Source organism: Sapajus apella, unplaced genomic scaffold (assembly GCF_009761245.1).
Source record: "Sapajus apella isolate SASKATOON/1434 unplaced genomic scaffold, GSC_monkey_1.0 scaffold11, whole genome shotgun sequence".
Lineage (NCBI taxonomy): Eukaryota > Metazoa > Chordata > Mammalia > Primates > Cebidae > Sapajus > Sapajus apella.
Window position 1 is genome coordinate 34,023,117 of NW_022436951.1, and position 13,921 is coordinate 34,037,037.

Consider the following 13,921-nt stretch of genomic DNA (forward strand, 5'->3'; position numbering starts at 1 on the left):
ACATTCTCTTTGTCTAATCCAGCATTGATAGAGCATCAAGGTTGATCTATGTCTTTGCTACCATGAATAGTGTTGTGATGCACATACACATGTATGTGTCTTTTTGGTGGAATGATTTCTTTTCCTTTGGGTATATACTCATTAATGGGATGATGGATTGAATAGTAACTCTGCTTTAAGTTCTTTGAGAGAACTCCAGACTGTTTTCCACCATGGCTGATCTAATTTACACTCCCATCAGCAATATGTAAAAATTTCCTTTTCTCTGTAACCCTGACAACATCTGTTATTTTTTGACTTTTTAATGGCCATTCTGACTAGAGTGAGATTGCATCTAATTAGGGTTTTGATTTGTATTTCTCTTATAATTAGTGATGTTGAACGTTTTGTCATATACTTGTTGGCCACATGTAAGTATTCTTTTGTAAAGTGTCTATTATGTCTTTGCCCACTTTTTTACAGGGTTGTTTGGTTTTTGCTTCTTAATTTGTTTAATTTACTTATAGATGCTGGATATTAGATCTTTATCAAAGACACAGTTTGCAAATATTTTCTTTCATTTTGTAGGTTGCCTGTTTATTCTGTTGATAGCTTCCTTTGCTGTGCAGTAGTTGTTTTAATTAGGTCCCATTTGTCGACTTTTGTTTTTGTTGAAATTGCTTTTCACATCTTTGTCATGAAATCTTTGCTGGGTCCTATGTCCAGAATAGTATTTCCTAGATTATCTTCCAGGGCTTTTATAGTTGTAGGTTTTATACTTAAGTCTTTAATCTATCTTGAGTTGATTTTTGTATATGATATAAGGAAGGCATCCAGTTTCAGTCTGCTGCATATGGCTAGCCAGTTATTACAGCACCATTTATTTAGTAGGGTGTCCTTTTCTTGTTGCTTGTTTTCATCAATTTTGTGGAAGATCAGATGGGTGTGCACATGCAGCATTATTTCTGGGCTTTCTATTTTGTTCCATTGGTCTATGTGCCTGCTTTTATACCAGTACCAGGCTGTTTTGGTTACTGTATCCTGGTAGTATACTTTTAAGTCAGAAAATGTGATGCCTCCAGATTTGTTCTTTTTGCTTCAGATTGCCCTGGTTAGTTGGGCTATTTTTTGGTTTCAAATAATTTTAGAATGATTTTTTTTCTAATTCTGTGAAAAACATCATTTGTAGTTTGATAAGAATAGTATGCAATCTGTAAATTGCTCTGGGCAGAATGACCATTTTAACAATATTCATTCTTCCTATCCATGAATATAAACATTTTTCCATTTGTTTTTATAATCTCTGATTTCTTTGAGCAGGTCTTTCACCTTTTTGGTTAGCTGTATTTCTAGGTGTTTTATTCTTTTCACGGCTATTGTGAATGAGACTGCAGTCTTGATTTGGCATTCATCATGGATGTTGTTGTATAGAAATGCTACTCATTTTTTACATTGATTTTTTATACTGAAACCCTGTTGAAGTTGTTTATCAGATCAAGCAGGATTTGTCCAGAGACTATGGGGTTTTCTAGGCATAGAATTATATTATCTGCAAACAGGGATAGTTTTACTTCTTGTCTTTATATTTGGATGCCATTTATTTCCTTCTTTTGCCCAATTGTTCGGACTGGGACTTCCAGTATGTTGAGTAGGAGTGGCAAGAAAGGGCATCCTTGCCCATTTCCAGTTTTCAAGGGGAATGTTTCCAGTTTGTGCCCACTCAGGATGATGTTGGCTGTGTGTTTTCCATAGGGGGCATGTATATATTTTGAGATATGTTGAGGGCATGTATATATTTTGAGAAGATATGTTTTTCAAATGCTTAGTTTGTGGAGGATTTTTTAACAGGAAGGGATGTTGATTCTTATTGAAAGACTTTTTTTTTGCATCTATTGAGATGATCATGTGTTCTTTGTTTTCAGTTCTGTTTATCTGGTGAATCACATTAATTGCTTTGCATATGTTGAACCAAACTTGCAACCTAGGGATTAATCTCACTTGATCTGGTGGATTAGCTTTCTGATGTGCTCCTAGATTCAGTATGCTAGAATTTTCTTGAGGATTTTTGCATCTATGTTCATCAAGGATATTGGCCTGAAGTTCTCTTTTGTTGTGTCACAGTTAGTTTTTCATATAATAATGATGCTGTACTCACAGAATGAGGTAGGGAAAAGTCTCTCCACCTTAATTTTTTGCAGTCATTTCAATAGGATTGGAACCAGCTATTGTTTGTATGGATGGTAGAATTCCACTGTGAATCCATGTGGGTCCAGAGCTTTCGCTGGTTAGCAGGTGATATGGTTTGGCTCTGTGTCCCCATCCAATTCTCATCTCAAATTGTGTTGTATTTGACCCGAGCGTAGAAAGTTACCACAAGACAAAAGTATGCCAGATTGCAAGGTCATTTATTATGCCGGCGACCACGGAGGACTCACGTCTCTCCAACCTGTGGTGGCAAAAGAGGGTGCCACGATTTTTTATACCCGAAAAACCACCTTGGGAGTGGGGGTGAGGGGCGGGGATGGGGATGAAAAGGCTTCAGACATTCCGAGGGCTAGTGGATTCTGTAAATTACCTCCTGGGCAGAGATGAGGGTGGGGGTCTCCGGACATTCCAAGGGCCAGGGGACTTTTGTCATTCCGTTTGTTACTTAAGTGGTTTACAGAAGTCAAGATAAACATTTGTTTACACATTATCTGGTTAAGGTGGAAATCACAGACCTTAGTTACTTATTACAAGTCACAGGAGCCAGGATGGAACTAGCTTGGGCTGCTTAGTCTGGCAATTGCCGGTAAGCAAAGGCTAGCAATTCTGGCAGTTACTGATAAGAAAAGGTAAGCAGCTTTACATAGTTTTGAAGAACAAACTAGCAGTTCTATTTACAGAGGCCAAGGACGGTAGTTATTGTGAGGAGAATGGGACAGCCAGTTTAACTTATCTAAAAACAGTTTTGCATTTTATAAAATAGTTTTGCTCCGGTTCTGGCTGTAGGCCAGCACAATATCACAATTGTAATCACTAAGTGTTCGGGAAGGGGCCTGGTGGGAAACAATTCAATCATGGGGATGATTTCTCCCTTGCAGTTCTCATGATAGTGAGTGAGTCCACACGAGAGCTAATGGTTTAACAGTGTATGGCAGTTCTCCTCTTTGCTCTTTCTTTCTCTCTCTCCTGCCACCATTATAAAATGTGCCTTCCTGTTCCTTTGCTTTCTGCCATGATTGCAAGTTTCTTGAGGCCTTCCAAGCCATGCACAACTGTGAGTCAACTAAACCTCTTTTCTTTATAAATTACCCAGTCTCAGGTAGTTCTTTATAGCAGTGAGAAAAGAGACTAATGCAGATAATTGGTAGTGGGAGCGGGGCACTGCTATAAAGATACCTGAAAATGTGGAAGGAACTTTTGAACTGGGTAACAGACAGAGCAGCTGGGAGAGCTCAGAAAAAGATAGTAAGATGTGGGATTATTTGAAACATCCTAGAGATTTTTTAAATGGTTTTGGCCACAATGCTGATATTGATATGGACAATGAAGTCCTGGCTGAGTTAGGTTTCAGATGGAGATAAGGAACTTATTGGGAACAGGATTAATGGCCATTCTTGCTATGTTTTAACAGAGACTTCTGGCATTTTGCTTCAGCCCTAGAACTCTGTGGAACTTTGTACTATAGAGAGATGACTTAGGAATTTCTAAGCAGCAGAGCACTCATGAAGTGATCTGGTTGTTTCTAAATAAAAGTGTGTGCTCATATGCATTCATAAAGAGATGACCTGAAATTGGAACTTACGTATACAATGGAAGCAGAGCATTAAAGTTTGGAACATCTGGCCCAACCGTATGGTAGAAAATAAAAACCCATTTTCTGGGGAGAAATTCAAGCCTCTGGCAGCAGAAATTTGCATAAGTAAGGAGAAGCTGAATATTAATAGCCAAGACAATGGGGAAAATGTCCCTGGAACATTTCAGAGATCTTCACTGCAGCCCCTCCTAACACAGGCCTGGAGGCCTGGGAAGAAAAGTGGTTTCATGGGCTAGGCCCAGGACACTGTTGTTCCTTGAAGCCTTGGGAAATGGCACCCTGTGCCCCAGCCACTTCAGCTCCAGCCATGGCAAAAAGGGACCAAGGTACAGTTTAGGCCATGACTTCAGAGGATACAAGCCACAGCCTTGGTGGTTTCCATGCGGTGTTGGGCCTGCCAGCACACAGAAGGCAAGGCTTGAGGTTTGTGAACCTTCACCTAAATTTCACATGATGTATGAAAACACCTGGATGTCCAAGCAGAAATATGTTAGAGGGATAGAGACTTCATGGAGAATCTCTACTAGGGCGGTGCAGAGGGGAAATGTGAGGTTGGAATCCCCACATAGAGCCCCCATTGAGACATTGACATATGGAGCTGTGAGGAGAGGGCTACCGTCCTCCAGAACCCAGAATAGTAGATCCACTGACAGCTTGCACTGTGAACCTGGCAAAGCCACAGGCACTCAATGCCAGCCTGTAAAAGCAGCCATGGGGGCTGTAACCTGAAAAGCCACAGGGGTGTAGTTGTCCAAGGCCTTGGGAGCCCATCCCTTGCATCAGCATACTATGGAGGTGAGACATGGAATCAACAAAGATTATTTTGGAGCTTTAAGATAATTACTGCCCTGCTGGGTTTCAGAATTGCATGGGGCCTGTAACCCCTTTGTTTTGGCCAATTACTTCCATTTGAAATGGGAATATTTACCCAGTGCCTGCACTCCCTCTGTATCCTGGAAGTAAATGACTTGTCTTTTATTTTACAGGCTCATAGGGAGAAGGGACTTACCTTGTCTCTGGTAAGACTTTAGACTTGGACTTTTGAGTTAATGCTGGAATGTGTTAAGACTGTGGAGGACTATTGGGAAGGCATGATTGGTTTTAAAATGTGAGAAGAACATGTGATTTTTGAGGGGCCAGAATTAGAATAATATGGTTTGGCTCTGTGCCGCCATGCAAATCTCATCTCAGATTGTAATCCCCACACCACATGTTGGGGGAGGGGCCTGGCAGAAGGTGATTGAATCATGGGGGCAGGCTTCCTCTTGCTTTTCTCCTAATAATGAGTTCTCAAAAGATCTGTTGGTTTATATGTGTGTGGGATTTTCCCCCTTTGCTCTCTCTCCTGCTGCCATGCAAGATATGACTTTTTTCCCCTTTACCTTCTGCCATGATTGTAGTTTCCTGAGACCTCCCCAGCCATGTGAAACTGTTAGTCAATTAAACCTCTTTTCTTTATACATTGCTTAATCTCAGGTAATGCTTTATAGAAGGTTAAAAACGACCTAATAGTTTGTTTTATTCATTTTTGTAACTCATTATTAGTCTGTTCTGACTTTCAATTTCTTTCTGGTTAATTATTGGGTGGTGATATGTTTCCAGTAGTTTATCCATTTCTTTTATGTGTTCCAGTTTCTGTTCACAGAAGTATTCATAATAGCTTCCAAGCGTTTTTTTTTTTTTAATTTTTTTTTTTTTTTTTTTGTGGAGTCAGTGGTAATGTCCTGTTTGTCATTTCTCATTGTGTTTATTTGGATCTTTTTTTTTTAAATTAATCTAGCTAGCAGTCTATTGACCTTGATTTTCTTATGAAGACCAAACTTTTGGTTTCATTGATCTTCTGTGTGGATTTCCACATATCAATTATGTTATATTCAGCTCTGATTTTGTTTATTCCTTCTGTTATTTTTGGGGTTGGCTTGCTCTTGTTTTTCTGGTTCCTCTAGGTATAATGTTAGATCACTAATTCGGGATCTTTCTAACTTCTTGATGTAGGCATTTAGCAGTATAAACTTTCCTCTTACGTTTGTCTTGGCTGTGTCACAGTGATTCTGGTATGTGGTATCTTTGTTTTCATTAGTTTCAAAGATTTTTTAAAATGTATGTTTTTATTACATTCTTGCCCCAAAGTCATTCAAGATCAGGTTGATTAATTCCTATATACTCATATGGTTTTCAGAGAGCTGCTTGATATTCATTTCTATTTTATCATGCCATAGTCTGAAACTGTGGTTGGTATGATTGCATTGTTTTGAATTTGTTGAGAATTGCTTTATGAATGTACATGTGGTCAATCTTAGAGTATGTGTCATGTGCTGATGAGAAAATTGTATATACTGTTGTTGTTGGGTGGAGTATTAGATAGCTTTCTGTTAGTTTTATTTGGTTAAGTGTCAAGTTTAGGTCCAAATATCTTTGTTAGTTTTCTACCTCAGCAATCTGTCTAACATTGTCAGTGGGTATTGAAATCTCCCACTATTATTTAGTGGTTATCTAAGACTCTTCAGAGGTCTCTAAGAACTTGTTCTATGAATCTGGATGCTGCAATGTTGAATGAATATACATTTAGAATAGGTAGGTCTTCTTGTTGAAATAACCCTTTATCATTAAGTAATACCCTTTTTTGTACTTTTTGATTATTGTTTAAAGTCTATTTTTTTTTTCTGAAATAATAGCAACTCCTGCTCTTTTTGGATCTTCATTTGCTTGATTGATCTTTCTCTATTCCTTTGCTTAGAGCATATGGGTGTCACTGCAGATTATATGGGTCTCTTAAAGGCAGCATACAGTTGGGTCTTTCTTTTCTATCCAAATTGCCACTCTATGCCTTTTACATTACGCATTTAGTTGATTTACATTCAAGGTCAATATTGAAATGTAAAGATTTGATCTAGTCATTGTGTTGTTAACTGTTTGTTATATAGGCTTGATTATATAGTTGCTTTATAGTGTCAGTGAACTATGTATTAAAGTGTGTTTTTGTGGTGGCCAGTATCCATCTTTCATTTCCATGTTTAGCACTCCCTTAAGAACCTCTTGTAAGGCAGGTCTGGTGGTAAAAATTTCTGTAACATTTGTTTATCTCAAAAAAATTTTTTTAAAAAACCTCAGTTTGGCTTGTTATAAAATTCTTGGTTGGAGTTTCTTTTCTTTAAGGATGCTGAATATAGGCCCCTAATCTCATCTGGCTTATAAGGATTCTGCTGAAAATACACTGTTAGCCTGATAACATTCCTTCTTTATGTAACCTGCCCCTTTCCTCTAGGTGCCTTTATAATTATTTTTTTCTTTTGCATTGACCTTGGAAAATCTGATGACTATGTGTCTTGGGGGTGGTCATCATGTATAGCATTTCTCTGAGGGTTCTCTGAATTCCCTGAGTTTGCATACCAACCTGTCTAGCAAGGTTGGGGAAATTTTCATGGCCAATATCTTAAAATATGTTTCCAAGTTTCTTGCTCTCTCTCTATCTCCTTCAGGAATGCCAGTGATTCATAACTTTTGTCCCTTTAAATAATACCCTATTTTTCAGAAGTTTTGTTCATTTTTTAAAATTCTTTAAAAATTGTTTTTTGCATATCTGTGTTGATTTGAAGGAGTGATCTTCATGCTCTGAGATTCTTTCCTCAGATTGATCTATTCTGTGAATGCTTCCATTTACATTGTGAAATTCCTGTAGTGAGTTTTTCATATTCAGAAGTTTAGTTGGGTTCTTTCTTAAAATGGCTATGTTGTCTTTCAGCTCTTGCATCCTTTTACTGTTTCCCTTGGATTGAGTTTCAATCTTTTCCTGTATCTCACTGAGCTTTCTTGCTATCCAGAATTTGGATTCCATGTCTGTCATTTCAGCCACTTCAATCTGGTTTAGAGCCATGCACGGAAGCTAGTGTTGTTTGCAGGTAAAAAGTCATTGTTGTTTTTAGAGTTGCCAGAATTCTTGTACTGTGTTTTTTGTTTGTTTTGTTTTGTTTCATTTTGTTTTTCTTCCTCATCCATATGGGCTGATGTTCTTTTAGCCTTTGAGCTGCTATCCTTTAAACAGGGCTTTTTGCTTTTATATTGTTTGTTGCCCCATAGGGCTTGGCTGTGGTATAAGCTGCATTTCGTTGACTGGTTTCATTTCTGAATGTTTTCTAATGAGTAAGGTTCAGGTCAGCACTGCTGGGCTGCATGCTCCAACCCTGAGGGGTTTGGGACTAGGCCTGTGGCTTTGTTCTCTGGCACTTCAAGGTCAAGCACCTGCTGTGTTGGAAGGACTGGTGTGTTCCCAGTCTGCTGGCAATAACATTCCATTGGGGTCTGCCAGCAAAAACACTGCAGCAGAAAGGTGGTGGGGGGCCATGGGAGAGTGCACTGTGGTGCAGGGAGGGCTGTAGGAAAGTGCACAACAGTAGGATAGGGGGGCAGCCATGGGTGGGGTGAGTGTACATTGGCAGAGAGGCATGGGGGTAAAGGGCATGTGTGCACCAACAGGGTGGTGGGTGGGCTGTGGGTAAGTGCATGGGGATGGAGCATTATAGGAGGACTGCAAGGGCTCCTGCAGGGGAATGCTATAGGTGGGTGCACACCAGCAGGGGTCTGCTTGCAAAGTACACTGTGAGGGTAAGGCAGGGACTGCCAGTGAATGAGCTGCGGTACAGTAGCTTCTGTCAACTGTTTCAGCAGAGCAGCTGAGGCTGTGTGCAAAGGGTTGCAGGCAGCTAGGGCCCTTGGGAGAGGCTGGCATACAAGGGACATTCAGATCAGGTTGGCCCCTTTCTGTGGGAAGGGTAGCCTTGCTCTTTCCAGGTCTAGCCGCTAGCAATGGCTAATGCCACCTGTAGGACTATGGTGAGCCTTGGCCAGGAATGAGTCCTGGTGCTCAGCAACATTGTGCCTGGTTTTCCACTTTCTCCTTTTTCAGCCCCAGGGTCTGCACCCTCCCTCTGTCCACTCTCAATGCCTTCTTTCTCAGGATCTGTTCAGAGTGTACCTGTCCACTTGATGGTTTAGTCTCGCATGGTGGGAGGAGCTCTTCTTGGCTGCATCTAGTTGGCCATCTTCCAGAGATGATGCTTGAAAATACTTGGTAGTTATGGTAGGCAAACAAGGAGTCTGTTAGAAGGGCACTTTAGGAAGATCAAACTGCATGCATCAAAATACAAAGGTTTTAGAAAATTTGGTATATTAAGTTGACAAAAACATTGACAAAATAGAGAAAACTGAATTTTATGTGCACAACTTCTGAAAGAAAATGCAGAACAGGCAATCTTAGTATGGACTGAACATAATAATCCTTTCTCCTTTGGCTTGAGGATTTCATCTTTAATTAACTTTCTACCTCTATTTCCCTGGAAATTAGATAAAGGAAGGATGTCAATGACATCCAAAGACAATACTGATTATGGGGAAAAAGACCCCTGACTGGCAAATTTCTGCAGCCTAAGAGAACTATATAAATGCCTGGAAAGAAGCTAGAGCTATGAGCTTCCCAGAGTGTGGTGACTCATGCAGCTGGCATGTTCTTGAAGAAACGTTGGAAGCTATAACTATGGAATTGTTATAAGACATATTGGCTACTGTGGAACTTGAGGCTTTTAGGCCAGGGAGGAACCTCCACTCATAGATGAATCTCATCTCTCTGTACCTGAGCTCTTACATGAGGCAGGGGTAGGAAACAGCTAAAAGAATTCCCACCTGACTGCTGAACAGATGCACAGACTGGTGCAAAGGATCCTGTAGGTCCCCTGATTCCATCTTGTTTGCTGTCAAAAATTATGAAGTCTCTGAAAATTTCCTCCACCTGCAAACTTAACAGGTTAGCCTTTCAAAGTTGTATAGATGCTAGCAGAGGACATGAGATTTCCGGGTTAGAGACAAAGAGATTCATTTTAATCAAGGCACAGCAGGAAGTACAACCTGCATATTTGCACAGGTTCTGAATCTGCCAACCCCCAAGGGTCATCATAGGCAGGCCTGGGAGGATGCTGTGCATGCAGAGGTGGAGAGTTTGTCTTGCAGCTGATAAACCCAGAGCTCAGGAAACTAACATTTTTTTTTATAAGGGGAAGCAAGCAGATCTGCCCAACTTTTACCCTGGAGGGAGACATTATCTTCTTACATTGGCAGAAAAACAGCTCACCCCTCTGCTTCAGATCTAGACACTGTCTCTCCCTATCAGTGCTGTTGGCTGGATTAGTACTCTGGGTCCAATCAAGAGATAGAAATTGTACCACCAGTTAAAAAGGAGATGTTTAATAAAAAGAATTATTAAATTTGATTAAAGACTAACGAGATGATGTAAGAAAACTCTATATGGTGCCCTAAAGAGTTGGCTGAGGGACAGCAGCCAAAGAAGAACAAACTCAGGAGGAGTTAGGCCTCACTGAGGAAGGTATGCTTTAACCAACAGCTAGTGGAGAAGTTTTCAATGTTGCCAGGCTGGAGCTGGTCTGGAGTCTCTGGGAAAATATCAGAATCTGCCCTGGCATGCAGGAGGGGGTGTCAATGAACAGCAACCTGTACAGGCAAGCAGTGGGATCCTGGGTGCTGGTGTAGGCAGACAGCCTTCCAAGTACACGGATTTCACAAGGTGGTGGTGGGAGGAGGGCTTTCCAGGAGGGACAGAGGGTGACATTCAGGTGCAGGTGGCCACACAGGGACTTGCAGAGGGAGTCCTGGCATCAGCACAGTCAGGAGGCCTTTGAACGGAGTAGATGATGGGGGATTCCGGTTTCTTGGTCAAGATGGAAAGGTTATTACCAGGCCACATCTGCAGGATGCAGAAGGACCACATCTGAACACGTGGCTGTGGCAGACCCTCCTGAGGTCCTCATTTCTACACTTTCACCTCGCTCCACACTGGGATTGCAGAAAGGCTTTTTCTCTTGAAGAGTTCAAAGTGTCCTCTACTAAAAGCCTGAGAATCACACTGGCTTTGAAAAAGAAAGGTTGAAAGAAATCCCATTGTTTATTCTAGAGCACAATTGCAGGGTGCATTGAAGCCACATGGCCATCCATGGATAACCAATGCATGCTTGACAGGACAGTCACAACAAAAGGTACCCAACACGTGCAGAAGCTCCTTGGAGAGCTGTCTCTTCACGTTGCACACTGTGGCCTCTGCCCTGTGCAAGAACACTGGGTGCCAAGTGTGGCTCTAGTGGTGGTTCCATTCACCTCAATTTAGTTGGACCTAAGAATATCCCTCAGTGGGTATTGCAGGTACATGGTAGCAGACCACGAAGAGATACAGAGGCAATGCTAAGTCTTTTATCCTGAAGATGATCAAGGGTCAGTTTACTACAGTTCCCTAGAGAGTAGTGGTTCCTAACTGTGATCCTTTTTGCAATTGAGAATGAAGCATAGGTATGATACTAGCAAAGAGTAATCATATAATATCTTTTATTTCCACTATGTGCCAGGTACTACATCTGAATTTTCGTTTGTTCGTTATTGGTAGTTGACCCTCACAGACACATGCAGCCATATTTTTCAGATAAGGAAATGGAGGCTCAGCAAGTCAGGAGCTTTTCACAGTCCCACAGATAGGGAAAGAAGAAGACGGAAGAGGGGCATTCTCTGTGTCCTTCCACTGAGCAGCTAACACTGCTGGCCTTTCCACAGTGCAGGATACATAAAGGGTGTATGTAAATTTCACACTTTGTAAAAATAGAAGCAGAAGAATAAAGATCGCTGGGGCTCTTGCCCTGTGTCGATTAGTGCCCTTGGCTGTTGATCACTATTCCTTTCTATGTTTGCCCAGACGATGGCCTGACAGCACCTGTCTGTAGTACAGAGTCAAGACACACAGGACGTTGGATATAAAAGGAAATTACAAATACTGCAGAGGCACAAGGATTAGTTGTTTGTTTGTTTGTTTAATGTAAGCAGAGGTGAGCAATTTGCTTTTCAGATTCCAAAAATGATGTTTTCTCCTTCCTTAAAGCAGCAATTCATGCCAGAGTCCTAAGTGGGCTGTCAATTTCTCTGAGCGTTTCTTTCTTTTCATAGGCACCACTCTGTGTCTCCTGGCTCAGTAACACATCCAACAAAGCAGGCTTACATGACATGAAACAGAGAAGCTCTCCTGAGTCCAATTTATGTTTTTCTGGCAACAACTGAGCTCACTTTATTAATACTTAGGGAGGGCACTGCATTGAAGCACAAGTGCTAGCCCAGCCAGGGATGCTCTTGTACATGGCTGAACACAGCAATCAGCAGAGAGCCTTTTCGCACTGGGCTGGGTGTGCTTTTTAAGTCTTCCTTGGCAATTTTCACCTGCAGTCCAGGTTAGCCATTGTATAATATAAACAGCACCGAAATTCAGGAAAATTAACCTTCGGTATCTGATATAACTGGGTTTATTCAAAATTATCTATTTCTGTAAAATAGAAAGCAAATAAATTAGCTTTGAAAAAAAGGTAATCTTAAATAAGAGACCTGCAATTTAAGGAATTCTGAGTTTTCCAAATTTCTTGAAGACTCTAATGTTTGGTCATTTGCAAATAGCTAGGTCTTTTAGAAAAATCTGAACTGTCTCTTTGGAAGTTGTCAGAATCAAAATGGAGTCAATCATGTTAAAAATATACAAAGAAAAAAAACTATGACACATGGAGCTAGGAAATCTATGAAAGGAGAGTTCTCATGTTTGTATGACATGAAACAGAGAAGCTCTCCTGAGTCCAACTTATGTTTTTCTGGCAACAACTGAGCTCACTTTATTAATACTTAGGGAGGGCACTGCATTGAAGCACAAGTGCTAGCCCAGCCAGGGATGCTCTTGTACATGGCTGAACACAGCAATCAGCAGAGAGCCTTTTCGCACAAAAACTATCACCAAAGATTGCAAAACCTACACCCTTGCACAAAGGCTGTCAGGACCTTACGCCAAAAAATACTCGTGCGACGACATCACCCCAAAAACTGCCTGTCCAACCTTGCGGTGGCATCATCTTTGTTATTGATCATCATAGCCAAGAATAATAATTTCAAAATAATTATGTACTGCTCCTCATTTTTTCTTTAAAAAGTGTAGTCTTCCTTTACATACCTGAATGTGTACATAGTTTACTAAGGTACCTGTATGCCCATTGCAATGCCCAGTGTCTCAATAAATATCTTTTACTTTTAGAGAGCCTCTCTCTGTTTGTTATGTAGGTTGACACATCCATGTTCAATACTTTAAAATTAATGTTAATTGTGTCAACATGGATGTTGTGATCACATAGAGATTAATTGTGATCAGGTAATGAGCTCAGCTTCTACCATCAACTTCAGCACTCTTCTGCTACCTCCTGCTGGAAATGCTCATGCAACGTGTTGTTGTTCTTAAAAATCTGGCCTGCAAAGAGAAATATAAAGAAATAGAATTGTGACTTAAAGTTTTTTTTTGTTTGTCTTTTAAGGAACAATTTTCTGAGAGCCAAACACGTAATAGCAAATTCAACAGACCATCCAGCAAATTTACCTTCATAATCATCAATGCGTTACTTTTTTAGATTTAACCACATTTCCCAAAGACTGACAGATTTGTTTTTGATTTATAATCTACTTATTCCAAAACTGAAAAGAAACTTTTAAACCTCCATTTATTTTACAAATTGATCTGTAAGACAATTCATGAAAATGACCTATAAGCTGATGGGTCAATGAAACTTGAAGTTAATTTGTACTCAATCTGTGGAACCACATCATACAAGGGGTATCTATCCCAATGCCTTGATGAAATCCCTTCCCTTCTCACAGACTGCCTGCCAGTGATGGAACATGAAACAACTTATGAGAATATGGCAAAAGAGATTTGTGGAAATTAAATGCCTGATCTTTTAAAAACCCAATTGTAGGCCGGGCGCGGTGGCTCAAGCCTGTAATCCCAGCACTTTGGGAGGCCGAGGCGGGTGGATCATGAGGTCAAGAGATCGAGACTATCCTGGTCAACATGGTGAAACCCCGTCTCTACTAAAAATACAAAAAATTAGCTGGGCATGGTGGCGCGTGCCTGTAATCCCAGCTACTCAGGAGGCTGAGGCAGGAGAATTGCCTGAACCCAGGAGGCAGAGGTTGCGGTGAGCCGAGATCGTGCCATTGCACTCCAGCCTGGGTAACAAGAGTGAAACGCTGTCTCAAAAATAAAAAAATAAAAAAATAAAAAAACCCCAATTG